The sequence below is a fragment of the Bubalus kerabau genome, unplaced genomic scaffold (genome assembly GCF_029407905.1).
Source record: "Bubalus kerabau isolate K-KA32 ecotype Philippines breed swamp buffalo unplaced genomic scaffold, PCC_UOA_SB_1v2 scaffold_54, whole genome shotgun sequence".
Lineage (NCBI taxonomy): Eukaryota > Metazoa > Chordata > Mammalia > Artiodactyla > Bovidae > Bubalus > Bubalus kerabau.
Window position 1 is genome coordinate 1,703,543 of NW_026577908.1, and position 19,310 is coordinate 1,722,852.

A 19,310-nucleotide genomic window follows, 5' to 3' on the forward strand; every position below is an offset into this window, starting at 1 on the left:
GTGTTGAATCAAGATTTTGCATTTCACCATCTCTCAAAAACGAAGAGTGCTTAACCTGCACAGGTTTCTTTCAAAAAAGTCAATTGCTTTTCAGTTCTGGGGTTTCTCTCTTGCCTTGTTCAAGTAGCCTTAAGAGTAAAAATCAACGAAAACTAAAGAAAGATTCCAAGATACCAACAAAGGACACCTTCTGTTTCTTCAATCACCTTTCCACTTAGTAGCACACGAGCTCTTTTCTTTGTATTTTGCCTAGGGAATTCGCAATGTGCTGGTTCAGATGGCAAGGCATCCGCCCGCAGGAGACTCGGGTTTGATCCCTGGGTCGGGAAGATCCCCTGGAGAAGGTAATGGCAACCCACTCCAGTATTCTCGCCTGGGAAATGCCACGGACAGAGGAGCCTGATGGGCCGCACTCCATGGGTCCTATAAGAGTTGGGCTCAACCCAGCAACTACGAACAGAAGTATTTCCAAAGACCACACTCGTGTGTGTGTGTGTGTGTGTGTGTGTGTGTGTGTGTCTGTCTGTCTGTCTGTATGTCTGTGTGCCTGCCTGTGGTTCGTCTGCTCTCTCAGGAAGGTCGGGTGCTTGGCGGGCGGCGTGGGGACAAGGGGGGCGCCTCGGTAGGGCAAAGGGGCGGGGCTGAGGCGCTCCGGTCGACCGCGCCTCCGTGGCTCCCGGTGGGTTTGGGCAGCGGGCAGGTGCCGGGCAAGTTGGGCGCTCAAGATTCGCTGCGCCTAGGCCCGCAGGAGGTTCAGAGGCCCCCGGGCCGCGGGGATCGGGAGGCGGCGGGCCCCGAAGACCGACACCTCCGGGGTCGCGCGGCCCTGAGCAGCGAACGGGATGGGGGGGGGAGGTGGGGGGAGGCCCCGCTCAGCCAGCGCGGCCGGGTCTGGAGTGGCCGGGGGTGGGAGGGCGCCGAGACCTCCGCACCCCTCAGCCCACCCCCCAGGCCCCGCGCGCACGCACGCACGCCCTCCCGGTCACTGGGGGGTCCTGGAAGCCCATCGGGCCCCCGGGCCCGGCCAGGCGGTTGCTGGTCTGGTGTTGGCGGTGTTCGGGGGCCGGGCCGGCGTCAGCAGGCTGGAGTGCGGTCGCGGGTCGTGCGGCTCAAGTACAGCACGGCCCCCGGAGGAGAGGGGCGGCCCGTTGGCCCGACCTGCAGGTCAGAGCGAAAGGGAGGCGAAGCGCAAGGCTCTTAGGGCGCCCCGCGGCGGCCGCGGCCGTCTCCGGCCCTATCGGTCTGAAGGCGCCCGATCTCGTCTGATCTCGGAAGCTAAGCAGGGTCGGGCCTGTTCAGTATCTTGGATGGGAGACCACCTGGGAATTCCGGGTGCTGGAGGCTTTTTTGCCTACCAGAAGAGGTCCTTTAGCCCCCGCCCCGCGTCCCAATTCTTGGACCCACACCCCCCTCGCCCCCCCGCCACCCCCGCAGCCCCAGCCCCTCCCGGGGCGGGGGGAGTGAGTGGGTGGCCGGGGCCCCGACTCCCGCTGCAGACCTGGGTTGCCTCCCCGCGGCCCGCGAGCCCCTCCGCATTCGCATTCGGCTTTCAGGAAACCAGACGACCGGACCGGCCGTCCCGTCTCCCTCTGGGGCTCCTTTGGCTTGCCTCAGGCAATCCCGGGGCTTGCACCGACTCCAGCCAGAGCCCCAGCCCCCGCCCCACCCCCAGCCTCGCAGGCGATCGCGCATGCGCATGCGAGCGCGCGCACAGATCGATGTGCCCAAACGGGGCATCTAGCTTGTTGGCTTGTACTGGGGGTGGATCTATGCCTGGGAGTGGGACTGCTGAACCATAGGCTACTTCTACGTTTAGTTCCTTCGCGAACCTCCATACTCTTTTCCATCCCGGCTGTACCAACTCCCATTCCTACTCAGCGTGGAGGAGAGTTCCCTTTGCTCCACAGCTTCTCCAGCATCTGCTATGGACAGACATTGCAATGAGGCCCAATCGGACTCGGGCGAAGTGGTCCCTCCTTGGCGTTTGGAGTTGAGTCTCTCCAATCATTAGTGACGTGGAGCAAGATGACCGTTTGGAAATGCAGATGCAATTCTGTCACCATCCTGCTCCAACGGCTCTTGTATTTTCCCATCATATTGAAGATACGACCAATTCCCTTCATGCCTGCTCCTCACGTTCTTCTCGGATGTCTTTTCCCTGGAATGCCCTCTGCACTCTTTGGCTTCCATCCCATAGGGCATTTTCATTTCTTGAACGTCCTAAGTTTCCCTGGTCACCTAGACTTCCAGGATGCTGTTTTCCCTGCCTGAAATTCTTCCTGCATCTCAACCCTGGTTTACGTAGGTTCCACCTATGGACCTCAACGCAATGGTTACTCTGAAAAGCCTTCCCTGACACCCAGGTTTTGGTGAGGGTAGAGGCCCCTCGACAAGTTCTCCAAGGATCTGCCTGTGATGTATCATTAGATTCGTCTCAGTGAAAGCAGGAACTCTGTGTCTGCTTCTCTCCGCCTCCTAGTTCCAGAAACTTATTACATGCCTCCCAGCTCATCGTAGGTGCTCAGGATTTACTTAGCGTGTGAAAGACAGAAAAGTTCTTGGAAGCCTCAAGGTGTCACTTGGCTCGGCACTTTTGATCTCTTTGTGTATTTGGCGATTCCATTCTTTCCTTTCCTGGGTTCATGTGTACGCTATATTCAAGGCACAATCTAAGGCATTAAGACATATCCATCAGTATGGGTTCTTGCTTTCAAGGAACTCGTACAGCAGATTTCTACAGTTTAGGGCTTTTCAAATGCTCTAGAAGAATGTGAACGTTCAGTGTGATCCATTTTCATTTCCAAGAAAGATCGTTTGACTTCCATAGCAAAGGTGGAGACCTTCCGACGTGTAGTCCAATACTTAGACCTTGACCATGTCAGGCAAGTCTTGCGGTTCCTTCTGGAGGTGTGTGGCTCTTGCAGAAACGTGAAGATCTTCCATCGTCCTCGGACTTTGGTGTCATTTGCAACCATCAAGAAAGCTTCCAGGTATAGGTTCCAGACCACCACCGCACACACTCAGTAGGCAACGGAGTGGATTCCAGGAATATGCGTTGTTAACCAGCATCACCGTTGATATTGTTGCTGCACGCTCTATGCAGTGGCCAGGGCCTGGATTGTCCACTGGGTCTCATGTGGAATGGAAAGAAGGGCTTCCCCCACCCCCCACCCCACCCCCCACTCTTGACAGCCTTGTGACTAGAAACGGGCCCCGAAACAAGAATCAGACAAACCAGATAAGCCCAGATGGTAGTCCATGAGATGAAGGAACTAAGCAGCTGGTTGGGATGGCGCCAAGGGGAAAGGTTGCTCTTTTTGTCTCCCGCTCTACTCCTTTCTTCCTGGACGCCTTAGGGGTTCATCATGGAGATTTGAAATAAAGTTCACCAAAGTCATATGTGTTGAATCAAGATTTTGCATTTCACCATCTCTCAAAAACGAAGAGTGCTTAACCTGCACAGGTTTCTTTCAAAAAAGTCAATTGCTTTTCAGTTCTGGGGTTTCTCTCTTGCCTTGTTCAAGTAGCCTTAAGAGTAAAAATCAACGAAAACTAAAGAAAGATTCCAAGATACCAACAAAGGACACCTTCTGTTTCTTCAATCACCTTTCCACTTAGTAGCACACGAGCTCTTTTCTTTGTATTTTGCCTAGGGAATTCGCAATGTGCTGGTTCAGATGGCAAGGCATCCGCCCGCAGGAGACTCGGGTTTGATCCCTGGGTCGGGAAGATCCCCTGGAGAAGGTAATGGCAACCCACTCCAGTATTCTCGCCTGGGAAATGCCACGGACAGAGGAGCCTGATGGGCCGCACTCCATGGGTCCTATAAGAGTTGGGCTCAACCCAGCAACTACGAACAGAAGTATTTCCAAAGACCACACTCGTGTGTGTGTGTGTGTGTGTGTGTGTGTGTGTGTGTGTCTGTCTGTCTGTCTGTATGTCTGTGTGCCTGCCTGTGGTTCGTCTGCTCTCTCAGGAAGGTCGGGTGCTTGGCGGGCGGCGTGGGGACAAGGGGGGCGCCTCGGTAGGGCAAAGGGGCGGGGCTGAGGCGCTCCGGTCGACCGCGCCTCCGTGGCTCCCGGTGGGTTTGGGCAGCGGGCAGGTGCCGGGCAAGTTGGGCGCTCAAGATTCGCTGCGCCTAGGCCCGCAGGAGGTTCAGAGGCCCCCGGGCCGCGGGGATCGGGAGGCGGCGGGCCCCGAAGACCGACACCTCCGGGGTCGCGCGGCCCTGAGCAGCGAACGGGATGGGGGGGGGAGGTGGGGGGAGGCCCCGCTCAGCCAGCGCGGCCGGGTCTGGAGTGGCCGGGGGTGGGAGGGCGCCGAGACCTCCGCACCCCTCAGCCCACCCCCCAGGCCCCGCGCGCACGCACGCACGCCCTCCCGGTCACTGGGGGGTCCTGGAAGCCCATCGGGCCCCCGGGCCCGGCCAGGCGGTTGCTGGTCTGGTGTTGGCGGTGTTCGGGGGCCGGGCCGGCGTCAGCAGGCTGGAGTGCGGTCGCGGGTCGTGCGGCTCAAGTACAGCACGGCCCCCGGAGGAGAGGGGCGGCCCGTTGGCCCGACCTGCAGGTCAGAGCGAAAGGGAGGCGAAGCGCAAGGCTCTTAGGGTGCCCCGCGGCGGCCGCGGCCGTCTCCGGCCCTATCGGTCTGAAGGCGCCCGATCTCGTCTGATCTCGGAAGCTAAGCAGGGTCGGGCCTGTTCAGTATCTTGGATGGGAGACCACCTGGGAATTCCGGGTGCTGGAGGCTTTTTTGCCTACCAGAAGAGGTCCTTTAGCCCCCGCCCCGCGTCCCAATTCTTGGACCCACACCCCCCTCGCCCCCCCGCCACCCCCGCAGCCCCAGCCCCTCCCGGGGCGGGGGGAGTGAGTGGGTGGCCGGGGCCCCGACTCCCGCTGCAGACCTGGGTTGCCTCCCCGCGGCCCGCGAGCCCCTCCGCATTCGCATTCGGCTTTCAGGAAACCAGACGACCGGACCGGCCGTCCCGTCTCCCTCTGGGGCTCCTTTGGCTTGCCTCAGGCAATCCCGGGGCTTGCACCGACTCCAGCCAGAGCCCCAGCCCCCGCCCCACCCCCAGCCTCGCAGGCGATCGCGCATGCGCATGCGAGCGCGCGCACAGATCGATGTGCCCAAACGGGGCATCTAGCTTGTTGGCTTGTACTGGGGGTGGATCTATGCCTGGGAGTGGGACTGCTGAACCATAGGCTACTTCTACGTTTAGTTCCTTCGCGAACCTCCATACTCTTTTCCATCCCGGCTGTACCAACTCCCATTCCTACTCAGCGTGGAGGAGAGTTCCCTTTGCTCCACAGCTTCTCCAGCATCTGCTATGGACAGACATTGCAATGAGGCCCAATCGGACTCGGGCGAAGTGGTCCCTCCTTGGCGTTTGGAGTTGAGTCTCTCCAATCATTAGTGACGTGGAGCAAGATGACCGTTTGGAAATGCAGATGCAATTCTGTCACCATCCTGCTCCAACGGCTCTTGTATTTTCCCATCATATTGAAGATACGACCAATTCCCTTCATGCCTGCTCCTCACGTTCTTCTCGGATGTCTTTTCCCTGGAATGCCCTCTGCACTCTTTGGCTTCCATCCCATAGGGCATTTTCATTTCTTGAACGTCCTAAGTTTCCCTGGTCACCTAGACTTCCAGGATGCTGTTTTCCCTGCCTGAAATTCTTCCTGCATCTCAACCCTGGTTTACGTAGGTTCCACCTATGGACCTCAACGCAATGGTTACTCTGAAAAGCCTTCCCTGACACCCAGGTTTTGGTGAGGGTAGAGGCCCCTCGACAAGTTCTCCAAGGATCTGCCTGTGATGTATCATTAGATTCGTCTCAGTGAAAGCAGGAACTCTGTGTCTGCTTCTCTCCGCCTCCTAGTTCCAGAAACTTATTACATGCCTCCCAGCTCATCGTAGGTGCTCAGGATTTACTTAGCGTGTGAAAGACAGAAAAGTTCTTGGAAGCCTCAAGGTGTCACTTGGCTCGGCACTTTTGATCTCTTTGTGTATTTGGCGATTCCATTCTTTCCTTTCCTGGGTTCATGTGTACGCTATATTCAAGGCACAATCTAAGGCATTAAGACATATCCATCAGTATGGGTTCTTGCTTTCAAGGAACTCGTACAGCAGATTTCTACAGTTTAGGGCTTTTCAAATGCTCTAGAAGAATGTGAACGTTCAGTGTGATCCATTTTCATTTCCAAGAAAGATCGTTTGACTTCCATAGCAAAGGTGGAGACCTTCCGACGTGTAGTCCAATACTTAGACCTTGACCATGTCAGGCAAGTCTTGCGGTTCCTTCTGGAGGTGTGTGGCTCTTGCAGAAACGTGAAGATCTTCCATCGTCCTCGGACTTTGGTGTCATTTGCAACCATCAAGAAAGCTTCCAGGTATAGGTTCCAGACCACCACCGCACACACTCAGTAGGCAACGGAGTGGATTCCAGGAATATGCGTTGTTAACCAGCATCACCGTTGATATTGTTGCTGCACGCTCTATGCAGTGGCCAGGGCCTGGATTGTCCACTGGGTCTCATGTGGAATGGAAAGAAGGGCTTCCCCCACCCCCCACCCCACCCCCCACTCTTGACAGCCTTGTGACTAGAAACGGGCCCCGAAACAAGAATCAGACAAACCAGATAAGCCCAGATGGTAGTCCATGAGATGAAGGAACTAAGCAGCTGGTTGGGATGGCGCCAAGGGGAAAGGTTGCTCTTTTTGTCTCCCGCTCTACTCCTTTCTTCCTGGACGCCTTAGGGGTTCATCATGGAGATTTGAAATAAAGTTCACCAAAGTCATATGTGTTGAATCAAGATTTTGCATTTCACCATCTCTCAAAAACGAAGAGTGCTTAACCTGCACAGGTTTCTTTCAAAAAAGTCAATTGCTTTTCAGTTCTGGGGTTTCTCTCTTGCCTTGTTCAAGTAGCCTTAAGAGTAAAAATCAACGAAAACTAAAGAAAGATTCCAAGATACCAACAAAGGACACCTTCTGTTTCTTCAATCACCTTTCCACTTAGTAGCACACGAGCTCTTTTCTTTGTATTTTGCCTAGGGAATTCGCAATGTGCTGGTTCAGATGGCAAGGCATCCGCCCGCAGGAGACTCGGGTTTGATCCCTGGGTCGGGAAGATCCCCTGGAGAAGGTAATGGCAACCCACTCCAGTATTCTCGCCTGGGAAATGCCACGGACAGAGGAGCCTGATGGGCCGCACTCCATGGGTCCTATAAGAGTTGGGCTCAACCCAGCAACTACGAACAGAAGTATTTCCAAAGACCACACTCGTGTGTGTGTGTGTGTGTGTGTGTGTGTGTGTGTCTGTCTGTCTGTCTGTCTGTATGTCTGTGTGCCTGCCTGTGGTTCGTCTGCTCTCTCAGGAAGGTCGGGTGCTTGGCGGGCGGCGTGGGGACAAGGGGGGCGCCTCGGTAGGGCAAAGGGGCGGGGCTGAGGCGCTCCGGTCGACCGCGCCTCCGTGGCTCCCGGTGGGTTTGGGCAGCGGGCAGGTGCCGGGCAAGTTGGGCGCTCAAGATTCGCTGCGCCTAGGCCCGCAGGAGGTTCAGAGGCCCCCGGGCCGCGGGGATCGGGAGGCGGCGGGCCCCGAAGACCGACACCTCCGGGGTCGCGCGGCCCTGAGCAGCGAACGGGATGGGGGGGGGAGGTGGGGGGAGGCCCCGCTCAGCCAGCGCGGCCGGGTCTGGAGTGGCCGGGGGTGGGAGGGCGCCGAGACCTCCGCACCCCTCAGCCCACCCCCCAGGCCCCGCGCGCACGCACGCACGCCCTCCCGGTCACTGGGGGGTCCTGGAAGCCCATCGGGCCCCCGGGCCCGGCCAGGCGGTTGCTGGTCTGGTGTTGGCGGTGTTCGGGGGCCGGGCCGGCGTCAGCAGGCTGGAGTGCGGTCGCGGGTCGTGCGGCTCAAGTACAGCACGGCCCCCGGAGGAGAGGGGCGGCCCGTTGGCCCGACCTGCAGGTCAGAGCGAAAGGGAGGCGAAGCGCAAGGCTCTTAGGGCGCCCCGCGGCGGCCGCGGCCGTCTCCGGCCCTATCGGTCTGAAGGCGCCCGATCTCGTCTGATCTCGGAAGCTAAGCAGGGTCGGGCCTGTTCAGTATCTTGGATGGGAGACCACCTGGGAATTCCGGGTGCTGGAGGCTTTTTTGCCTACCAGAAGAGGTCCTTTAGCCCCCGCCCCGCGTCCCAATTCTTGGACCCACACCCCCCTCGCCCCCCCGCCACCCCCGCAGCCCCAGCCCCTCCCGGGGCGGGGGGAGTGAGTGGGTGGCCGGGGCCCCGACTCCCGCTGCAGACCTGGGTTGCCTCCCCGCGGCCCGCGAGCCCCTCCGCATTCGCATTCGGCTTTCAGGAAACCAGACGACCGGACCGGCCGTCCCGTCTCGCTCTGGGGCTCCTTTGGCTTGCCTCAGGCAATCCCGGGGCTTGCACCGACTCCAGCCAGAGCCCCAGCCCCCGCCCCACCCCCAGCCTCGCAGGCGATCGCGCATGCGCATGCGAGCGCGCGCACAGATCGATGTGCCCAAACGGGGCATCTAGCTTGTTGGCTTGTACTGGGGGTGGATCTATGCCTGGGAGTGGGACTGCTGAACCATAGGCTACTTCTACGTTTAGTTCCTTCGCGAACCTCCATACTCTTTTCCATCCCGGCTGTACCAACTCCCATTCCTACTCAGCGTGGAGGAGAGTTCCCTTTGCTCCACAGCTTCTCCAGCATCTGCTATGGACAGACATTGCAATGAGGCCCAATCGGACTCGGGCGAAGTGGTCCCTCCTTGGCGTTTGGAGTTGAGTCTCTCCAATCATTAGTGACGTGGAGCAAGATGACCGTTTGGAAATGCAGATGCAATTCTGTCACCATCCTGCTCCAACGGCTCTTGTATTTTCCCATCATATTGAAGATACGACCAATTCCCTTCATGCCTGCTCCTCACGTTCTTCTCGGATGTCTTTTCCCTGGAATGCCCTCTGCACTCTTTGGCTTCCATCCCATAGGGCATTTTCATTTCTTGAACGTCCTAAGTTTCCCTGGTCACCTAGACTTCCAGGATGCTGTTTTCCCTGCCTGAAATTCTTCCTGCATCTCAACCCTGGTTTACGTAGGTTCCACCTATGGACCTCAACGCAATGGTTACTCTGAAAAGCCTTCCCTGACACCCAGGTTTTGGTGAGGGTAGAGGCCCCTCGACAAGTTCTCCAAGGATCTGCCTGTGATGTATCATTAGATTCGTCTCAGTGAAAGCAGGAACTCTGTGTCTGCTTCTCTCCGCCTCCTAGTTCCAGAAACTTATTACATGCCTCCCAGCTCATCGTAGGTGCTCAGGATTTACTTAGCGTGTGAAAGACAGAAAAGTTCTTGGAAGCCTCAAGGTGTCACTTGGCTCGGCACTTTTGATCTCTTTGTGTATTTGGCGATTCCATTCTTTCCTTTCCTGGGTTCATGTGTACGCTATATTCAAGGCACAATCTAAGGCATTAAGACATATCCATCAGTATGGGTTCTTGCTTTCAAGGAACTCGTACAGCAGATTTCTACAGTTTAGGGCTTTTCAAATGCTCTAGAAGAATGTGAACGTTCAGTGTGATCCATTTTCATTTCCAAGAAAGATCGTTTGACTTCCATAGCAAAGGTGGAGACCTTCCGACGTGTAGTCCAATACTTAGACCTTGACCATGTCAGGCAAGTCTTGCGGTTCCTTCTGGAGGTGTGTGGCTCTTGCAGAAACGTGAAGATCTTCCATCGTCCTCGGACTTTGGTGTCATTTGCAACCATCAAGAAAGCTTCCAGGTATAGGTTCCAGACCACCACCGCACACACTCAGTAGGCAACGGAGTGGATTCCAGGAATATGCGTTGTTAACCAGCATCACCGTTGATATTGTTGCTGCACGCTCTATGCAGTGGCCAGGGCCTGGATTGTCCACTGGGTCTCATGTGGAATGGAAAGAAGGGCTTCCCCCACCCCCCACCCCACCCCCCACTCTTGACAGCCTTGTGACTAGAAACGGGCCCCGAAACAAGAATCAGACAAACCAGATAAGCCCAGATGGTAGTCCATGAGATGAAGGAACTAAGCAGCTGGTTGGGATGGCGCCAAGGGGAAAGGTTGCTCTTTTTGTCTCCCGCTCTACTCCTTTCTTCCTGGACGCCTTAGGGGTTCATCATGGAGATTTGAAATAAAGTTCACCAAAGTCATATGTGTTGAATCAAGATTTTGCATTTCACCATCTCTCAAAAACGAAGAGTGCTTAACCTGCACAGGTTTCTTTCAAAAAAGTCAATTGCTTTTCAGTTCTGGGGTTTCTCTCTTGCCTTGTTCAAGTAGCCTTAAGAGTAAAAATCAACGAAAACTAAAGAAAGATTCCAAGATACCAACAAAGGACACCTTCTGTTTCTTCAATCACCTTTCCACTTAGTAGCACACGAGCTCTTTTCTTTGTATTTTGCCTAGGGAATTCGCAATGTGCTGGTTCAGATGGCAAGGCATCCGCCCGCAGGAGACTCGGGTTTGATCCCTGGGTCGGGAAGATCCCCTGGAGAAGGTAATGGCAACCCACTCCAGTATTCTCGCCTGGGAAATGCCACGGACAGAGGAGCCTGATGGGCCGCACTCCATGGGTCCTATAAGAGTTGGGCTCAACCCAGCAACTACGAACAGAAGTATTTCCAAAGACCACACTCGTGTGTGTGTGTGTGTGTGTGTGTGTGTGTGTGTGTCTGTCTGTCTGTCTGTATGTCTGTGTGCCTGCCTGTGGTTCGTCTGCTCTCTCAGGAAGGTCGGGTGCTTGGCGGGCGGCGTGGGGACAAGGGGGGCGCCTCGGTAGGGCAAAGGGGCGGGGCTGAGGCGCTCCGGTCGACCGCGCCTCCGTGGCTCCCGGTGGGTTTGGGCAGCGGGCAGGTGCCGGGCAAGTTGGGCGCTCAAGATTCGCTGCGCCTAGGCCCGCAGGAGGTTCAGAGGCCCCCGGGCCGCGGGGATCGGGAGGCGGCGGGCCCCGAAGACCGACACCTCCGGGGTCGCGCGGCCCTGAGCAGCGAACGGGATGGGGGGGGGAGGTGGGGGGAGGCCCCGCTCAGCCAGCGCGGCCGGGTCTGGAGTGGCCGGGGGTGGGAGGGCGCCGAGACCTCCGCACCCCTCAGCCCACCCCCCAGGCCCCGCGCGCACGCACGCACGCCCTCCCGGTCACTGGGGGGTCCTGGAAGCCCATCGGGCCCCCGGGCCCGGCCAGGCGGTTGCTGGTCTGGTGTTGGCGGTGTTCGGGGGCCGGGCCGGCGTCAGCAGGCTGGAGTGCGGTCGCGGGTCGTGCGGCTCAAGTACAGCACGGCCCCCGGAGGAGAGGGGCGGCCCGTTGGCCCGACCTGCAGGTCAGAGCGAAAGGGAGGCGAAGCGCAAGGCTCTTAGGGCGCCCCGCGGCGGCCGCGGCCGTCTCCGGCCCTATCGGTCTGAAGGCGCCCGATCTCGTCTGATCTCGGAAGCTAAGCAGGGTCGGGCCTGTTCAGTATCTTGGATGGGAGACCACCTGGGAATTCCGGGTGCTGGAGGCTTTTTTGCCTACCAGAAGAGGTCCTTTAGCCCCCGCCCCGCGTCCCAATTCTTGGACCCACACCCCCCTCGCCCCCCCGCCACCCCCGCAGCCCCAGCCCCTCCCGGGGCGGGGGGAGTGAGTGGGTGGCCGGGGCCCCGACTCCCGCTGCAGACCTGGGTTGCCTCCCCGCGGCCCGCGAGCCCCTCCGCATTCGCATTCGGCTTTCAGGAAACCAGACGACCGGACCGGCCGTCCCGTCTCGCTCTGGGGCTCCTTTGGCTTGCCTCAGGCAATCCCGGGGCTTGCACCGACTCCAGCCAGAGCCCCAGCCCCCGCCCCACCCCCAGCCTCGCAGGCGATCGCGCATGCGCATGCGAGCGCGCGCACAGATCGATGTGCCCAAACGGGGCATCTAGCTTGTTGGCTTGTACTGGGGGTGGATCTATGCCTGGGAGTGGGACTGCTGAACCATAGGCTACTTCTACGTTTAGTTCCTTCGCGAACCTCCATACTCTTTTCCATCCCGGCTGTACCAACTCCCATTCCTACTCAGCGTGGAGGAGAGTTCCCTTTGCTCCACAGCTTCTCCAGCATCTGCTATGGACAGACATTGCAATGAGGCCCAATCGGACTCGGGCGAAGTGGTCCCTCCTTGGCGTTTGGAGTTGAGTCTCTCCAATCATTAGTGACGTGGAGCAAGATGACCGTTTGGAAATGCAGATGCAATTCTGTCACCATCCTGCTCCAACGGCTCTTGTATTTTCCCATCATATTGAAGATACGACCAATTCCCTTCATGCCTGCTCCTCACGTTCTTCTCGGATGTCTTTTCCCTGGAATGCCCTCTGCACTCTTTGGCTTCCATCCCATAGGGCATTTTCATTTCTTGAACGTCCTAAGTTTCCCTGGTCACCTAGACTTCCAGGATGCTGTTTTCCCTGCCTGAAATTCTTCCTGCATCTCAACCCTGGTTTACGTAGGTTCCACCTATGGACCTCAACGCAATGGTTACTCTGAAAAGCCTTCCCTGACACCCAGGTTTTGGTGAGGGTAGAGGCCCCTCGACAAGTTCTCCAAGGATCTGCCTGTGATGTATCATTAGATTCGTCTCAGTGAAAGCAGGAACTCTGTGTCTGCTTCTCTCCGCCTCCTAGTTCCAGAAACTTATTACATGCCTCCCAGCTCATCGTAGGTGCTCAGGATTTACTTAGCGTGTGAAAGACAGAAAAGTTCTTGGAAGCCTCAAGGTGTCACTTGGCTCGGCACTTTTGATCTCTTTGTGTATTTGGCGATTCCATTCTTTCCTTTCCTGGGTTCATGTGTACGCTATATTCAAGGCACAATCTAAGGCATTAAGACATATCCATCAGTATGGGTTCTTGCTTTCAAGGAACTCGTACAGCAGATTTCTACAGTTTAGGGCTTTTCAAATGCTCTAGAAGAATGTGAACGTTCAGTGTGATCCATTTTCATTTCCAAGAAAGATCGTTTGACTTCCATAGCAAAGGTGGAGACCTTCCGACGTGTAGTCCAATACTTAGACCTTGACCATGTCAGGCAAGTCTTGCGGTTCCTTCTGGAGGTGTGTGGCTCTTGCAGAAACGTGAAGATCTTCCATCGTCCTCGGACTTTGGTGTCATTTGCAACCATCAAGAAAGCTTCCAGGTATAGGTTCCAGACCACCACCGCACACACTCAGTAGGCAACGGAGTGGATTCCAGGAATATGCGTTGTTAACCAGCATCACCGTTGATATTGTTGCTGCACGCTCTATGCAGTGGCCAGGGCCTGGATTGTCCACTGGGTCTCATGTGGAATGGAAAGAAGGGCTTCCCCCACCCCCCACCCCACCCCCCACTCTTGACAGCCTTGTGACTAGAAACGGGCCCCGAAACAAGAATCAGACAAACCAGATAAGCCCAGATGGTAGTCCATGAGATGAAGGAACTAAGCAGCTGGTTGGGATGGCGCCAAGGGGAAAGGTTGCTCTTTTTGTCTCCCGCTCTACTCCTTTCTTCCTGGACGCCTTAGGGGTTCATCATGGAGATTTGAAATAAAGTTCACCAAAGTCATATGTGTTGAATCAAGATTTTGCATTTCACCATCTCTCAAAAACGAAGAGTGCTTAACCTGCACAGGTTTCTTTCAAAAAAGTCAATTGCTTTTCAGTTCTGGGGTTTCTCTCTTGCCTTGTTCAAGTAGCCTTAAGAGTAAAAATCAACGAAAACTAAAGAAAGATTCCAAGATACCAACAAAGGACACCTTCTGTTTCTTCAATCACCTTTCCACTTAGTAGCACACGAGCTCTTTTCTTTGTATTTTGCCTAGGGAATTCGCAATGTGCTGGTTCAGATGGCAAGGCATCCGCCCGCAGGAGACTCGGGTTTGATCCCTGGGTCGGGAAGATCCCCTGGAGAAGGTAATGGCAACCCACTCCAGTATTCTCGCCTGGGAAATGCCACGGACAGAGGAGCCTGATGGGCCGCACTCCATGGGTCCTATAAGAGTTGGGCTCAACCCAGCAACTACGAACAGAAGTATTTCCAAAGACCACACTCGTGTGTGTGTGTGTGTGTGTGTGTGTGTGTGTGTGTCTGTCTGTCTGTCTGTATGTCTGTGTGCCTGCCTGTGGTTCGTCTGCTCTCTCAGGAAGGTCGGGTGCTTGGCGGGCGGCGTGGGGACAAGGGGGGCGCCTCGGTAGGGCAAAGGGGCGGGGCTGAGGCGCTCCGGTCGACCGCGCCTCCGTGGCTCCCGGTGGGTTTGGGCAGCGGGCAGGTGCCGGGCAAGTTGGGCGCTCAAGATTCGCTGCGCCTAGGCCCGCAGGAGGTTCAGAGGCCCCCGGGCCGCGGGGATCGGGAGGCGGCGGGCCCCGAAGACCGACACCTCCGGGGTCGCGCGGCCCTGAGCAGCGAACGGGATGGGGGGGGGAGGTGGGGGGAGGCCCCGCTCAGCCAGCGCGGCCGGGTCTGGAGTGGCCGGGGGTGGGAGGGCGCCGAGACCTCCGCACCCCTCAGCCCACCCCCCAGGCCCCGCGCGCACGCACGCACGCCCTCCCGGTCACTGGGGGGTCCTGGAAGCCCATCGGGCCCCCGGGCCCGGCCAGGCGGTTGCTGGTCTGGTGTTGGCGGTGTTCGGGGGCCGGGCCGGCGTCAGCAGGCTGGAGTGCGGTCGCGGGTCGTGCGGCTCAAGTACAGCACGGCCCCCGGAGGAGAGGGGCGGCCCGTTGGCCCGACCTGCAGGTCAGAGCGAAAGGGAGGCGAAGCGCAAGGCTCTTAGGGCGCCCCGCGGCGGCCGCGGCCGTCTCCGGCCCTATCGGTCTGAAGGCGCCCGATCTCGTCTGATCTCGGAAGCTAAGCAGGGTCGGGCCTGTTCAGTATCTTGGATGGGAGACCACCTGGGAATTCCGGGTGCTGGAGGCTTTTTTGCCTACCAGAAGAGGTCCTTTAGCCCCCGCCCCGCGTCCCAATTCTTGGACCCACACCCCCCTCGCCCCCCCGCCACCCCCGCAGCCCCAGCCCCTCCCGGGGCGGGGGGAGTGAGTGGGTGGCCGGGGCCCCGACTCCCGCTGCAGACCTGGGTTGCCTCCCCGCGGCCCGCGAGCCCCTCCGCATTCGCATTCGGCTTTCAGGAAACCAGACGACCGGACCGGCCGTCCCGTCTCCCTCTGGGGCTCCTTTGGCTTGCCTCAGGCAATCCCGGGGCTTGCACCGACTCCAGCCAGAGCCCCAGCCCCCGCCCCACCCCCAGCCTCGCAGGCGATCGCGCATGCGCATGCGAGCGCGCGCACAGATCGATGTGCCCAAACGGGGCATCTAGCTTGTTGGCTTGTACTGGGGGTGGATCTATGCCTGGGAGTGGGACTGCTGAACCATAGGCTACTTCTACGTTTAGTTCCTTCGCGAACCTCCATACTCTTTTCCATCCCGGCTGTACCAACTCCCATTCCTACTCAGCGTGGAGGAGAGTTCCCTTTGCTCCACAGCTTCTCCAGCATCTGCTATGGACAGACATTGCAATGAGGCCCAATCGGACTCGGGCGAAGTGGTCCCTCCTTGGCGTTTGGAGTTGAGTCTCTCCAATCATTAGTGACGTGGAGCAAGATGACCGTTTGGAAATGCAGATGCAATTCTGTCACCATCCTGCTCCAACGGCTCTTGTATTTTCCCATCATATTGAAGATACGACCAATTCCCTTCATGCCTGCTCCTCACGTTCTTCTCGGATGTCTTTTCCCTGGAATGCCCTCTGCACTCTTTGGCTTCCATCCCATAGGGCATTTTCATTTCTTGAACGTCCTAAGGTTCCCTGGTCACCTAGACTTCCAGGATGCTGTTTTCCCTGCCTGAAATTCTTCCTGCATCTCAACCCTGGTTTACGTAGGTTCCACCTATGGACCTCAACGCAATGGTTACTCTGAAAAGCCTTCCCTGACACCCAGGTTTTGGTGAGGGTAGAGGCCCCTCGACAAGTTCTCCAAGGATCTGCCTGTGATGTATCATTAGATTCGTCTCAGTGAAAGCAGGAACTCTGTGTCTGCTTCTCTCCGCCTCCTAGTTCCAGAAACTTATTACATGCCTCCCAGCTCATCGTAGGTGCTCAGGATTTACTTAGCGTGTGAAAGACAGAAAAGTTCTTGGAAGCCTCAAGGTGTCACTTGGCTCGGCACTTTTGATCTCTTTGTGTATTTGGCGATTCCATTCTTTCCTTTCCTGGGTTCATGTGTACGCTATATTCAAGGCACAATCTAAGGCATTAAGACATATCCATCAGTATGGGTTCTTGCTTTCAAGGAACTCGTACAGCAGATTTCTACAGTTTAGGGCTTTTCAAATGCTCTAGAAGAATGTGAACGTTCAGTGTGATCCATTTTCATTTCCAAGAAAGATCGTTTGACTTCCATAGCAAAGGTGGAGACCTTCCGACGTGTAGTCCAATACTTAGACCTTGACCATGTCAGGCAAGTCTTGCGGTTCCTTCTGGAGGTGTGTGGCTCTTGCAGAAACGTGAAGATCTTCCATCGTCCTCGGACTTTGGTGTCATTTGCAACCATCAAGAAAGCTTCCAGGTATAGGTTCCAGACCACCACCGCACACACTCAGTAGGCAACGGAGTGGATTCCAGGAATATGCGTTGTTAACCAGCATCACCGTTGATATTGTTGCTGCACGCTCTATGCAGTGGCCAGGGCCTGGATTGTCCACTGGGTCTCATGTGGAATGGAAAGAAGGGCTTCCCCCACCCCCCACCCCACCCCCCACTCTTGACAGCCTTGTGACTAGAAACGGGCCCCGAAACAAGAATCAGACAAACCAGATAAGCCCAGATGGTAGTCCATGAGATGAAGGAACTAAGCAGCTGGTTGGGATGGCGCCAAGGGGAAAGGTTGCTCTTTTTGTCTCCCGCTCTACTCCTTTCTTCCTGGACGCCTTAGGGGTTCATCATGGAGATTTGAAATAAAGTTCACCAAAGTCATATGTGTTGAATCAAGATTTTGCATTTCACCATCTCTCAAAAACGAAGAGTGCTTAACCTGCACAGGTTTCTTTCAAAAAAGTCAATTGCTTTTCAGTTCTGGGGTTTCTCTCTTGCCTTGTTCAAGTAGCCTTAAGAGTAAAAATCAACGAAAACTAAAGAAAGATTCCAAGATACCAACAAAGGACACCTTCTGTTTCTTCAATCACCTTTCCACTTAGTAGCACACGAGCTCTTTTCTTTGTATTTTGCCTAGGGAATTCGCAATGTGCTGGTTCAGATGGCAAGGCATCCGCCCGCAGGAGACTCGGGTTTGATCCCTGGGTCGGGAAGATCCCCTGGAGAAGGTAATGGCAACCCACTCCAGTATTCTCGCCTGGGAAATGCCACGGACAGAGGAGCCTGATGGGCCGCACTCCATGGGTCCTATAAGAGTTGGGCTCAACCCAGCAACTACGAACAGAAGTATTTCCAAAGACCACACTCGTGTGTGTGTGTGTGTGTGTGTGTGTGTGTGTGTGTGTCTGTCTGTATGTCTGTGTGCCTGCCTGTGGTTCGTCTGCTCTCTCAGGAAGGTCGGGTGCTTGGCGGGCGGCGTGGGGACAAGGGGGGCGCCTCGGTAGGGCAAAGGGGCGGGGCTGAGGCGCTCCGGTCGACCGCGCCTCCGTGGCTCCCGGTGGGTTTGGGCAGCGGGCAGGTGCCGGGCAAGTTGGGCGCTCAAGATTCGCTGCGCCTAGGCCCGCAGGAGGTTCAGAGGCCCCCGGGCCGCGGGGATCGGGAGGCGGCGGGCCCCGAAGACCGACACCTCCGGGGTCGCGCGGCCCTGAGCAGCGAACGGGATGGGGGGGGGAGGTGGGGGGAGGCCCCGCTCAGCCAGCGCGGCCGGGTCTGGAGTGGCCGGGGGTGGGAGGGCGCCGAGACCTCCGCACCCCTCAGCCCACCCCCCAGGCCCCGCGCGCACGCACGCACGCCCTCCCGGTCACTGGGGGGTCCTGGAAGCCCATCGGGCCCCCGGGCCCGGCCAGGCGGTTGCTGGTCTGGTGTTGGCGGTGTTCGGGGGCCGGGCCGGCGTCAGCAGGCTGGAGTGCGGTCGCGGGTCGTGCGGCTCAAGTACAGCACGGCCCCCGGAGGAGAGGGGCGGCCCGTTGGCCCGACCTGCAGGTCAGAGCGAAAGGGAGGCGAAGCGCAAGGCTCTTAGGGCGCCCCGCGGCGGCCGCGGCCGTCTCCGGCCCTATCGGTCTGAAGGCGCCCGATCTCGTCTGATCTCGGAAGCTAAGCAGGGTCGGGCCTGTTCAGTATCTTGGATGGGAGACCACCTGGGAATTCCGGGTGCTGGAGGCTTTTTTGCCTACCAGAAGAGGTCCTTTAGCCCCCGCCCCGCGTCCCAATTCTTGGACCCACACCCCCCTCGCCCCCCCGCCACCCCCGCAGCCCCAGCCCCTCCCGGGGCGGGGGGAGTGAGTGGGTGGCCGGGGCCCCGACTCCCGCTGCAGACCTGGGTTGCCTCCCCGCGGCCCGCGAGCCCCTCCGCATTCGCATTCGGCTTTCAGGAAACCAGACGACCGGACCGGCCGTCCCGTCTCCCTCTGGGGCTCCTTTGGCTTGCCTCAGGCAATCCCGGGGCTTGCACCGACTCCAGCCAGAGCCCCAGCCCCCGCCCCACCCCCAGCCTCGCAGGCGATCGCGCATGCGCATGCGAGCGCGCGCACAGATCGATGTGCCCAAACGGGGCATCTAGCTTGTTGGCTTGTACTGGGGGTGGATCTATGCCTGGGAGTGGGACTGCTGAACCATAGGCTACTTCTACGTTTAGTTCCTTCGCGAACCTCCATACTCTTTTCCATCCCGGCTGTACCAACTCCCATTCCTACTCAGCGTGGAGGAGAGTTCCCTTTGCTCCACAGCTTCTCCAGCATCTGCTATGGACAGACATTGCAATGAGGCCCAATCGGACTCGGGCGAAGTGGTCCCTCCTTGGCGTTTGGAGTTGAGTCTCTCCAATCATTAGTGACGTGGAGCAAGATGACCGTTTGGAAATGCAGATGCAATTCTGTCACCATCCTGCTCCAACGGCTCTTGTATTTTCCCATCATATCGAAGATACGACCAATTCCCTTCATGCCTGCTCCTCACGTTCTTCTCGGATGTCTTTTCCCTGGAATGCCCTCTGCACTCTTTGGCTTCCATCCCATAGGGCATTTTCATTTCTTGAACGTCCTAAGTTTCCCTGGTCACCTAGACTTCCAGGATGCTGTTTTCCCTGCCTGAAATTCTTCCTGCATCTCAACCCTGGTTTACGTAGGTTCCAC

General features: G+C 57.4%; 6 pseudogenes; all 6 read left to right on the plus strand.

Moving 5' to 3' along the window:
• Nucleotides 1-1,224: 1,224 nt before the first annotated feature.
• LOC129640921 (uncharacterized) lies at nucleotides 1,225-1,344 on the plus strand (annotated as a pseudogene).
• Nucleotides 1,345-4,626: 3,282 nt separating this feature from the next.
• On the plus strand, nucleotides 4,627-4,746 carry LOC129640922 (uncharacterized; annotated as a pseudogene).
• Nucleotides 4,747-8,028: 3,282 nt separating this feature from the next.
• Nucleotides 8,029-8,148, plus strand: LOC129640924 (uncharacterized; annotated as a pseudogene).
• A 3,280-nt stretch (nucleotides 8,149-11,428) lies between these two features.
• LOC129640925 (uncharacterized) lies at nucleotides 11,429-11,548 on the plus strand (annotated as a pseudogene).
• A 3,280-nt stretch (nucleotides 11,549-14,828) lies between these two features.
• Nucleotides 14,829-14,948, plus strand: LOC129640926 (uncharacterized; annotated as a pseudogene).
• A 3,274-nt stretch (nucleotides 14,949-18,222) lies between these two features.
• On the plus strand, nucleotides 18,223-18,342 carry LOC129640927 (uncharacterized; annotated as a pseudogene).
• The last annotated feature ends 968 nt before the right edge of the window (nucleotides 18,343-19,310 follow it).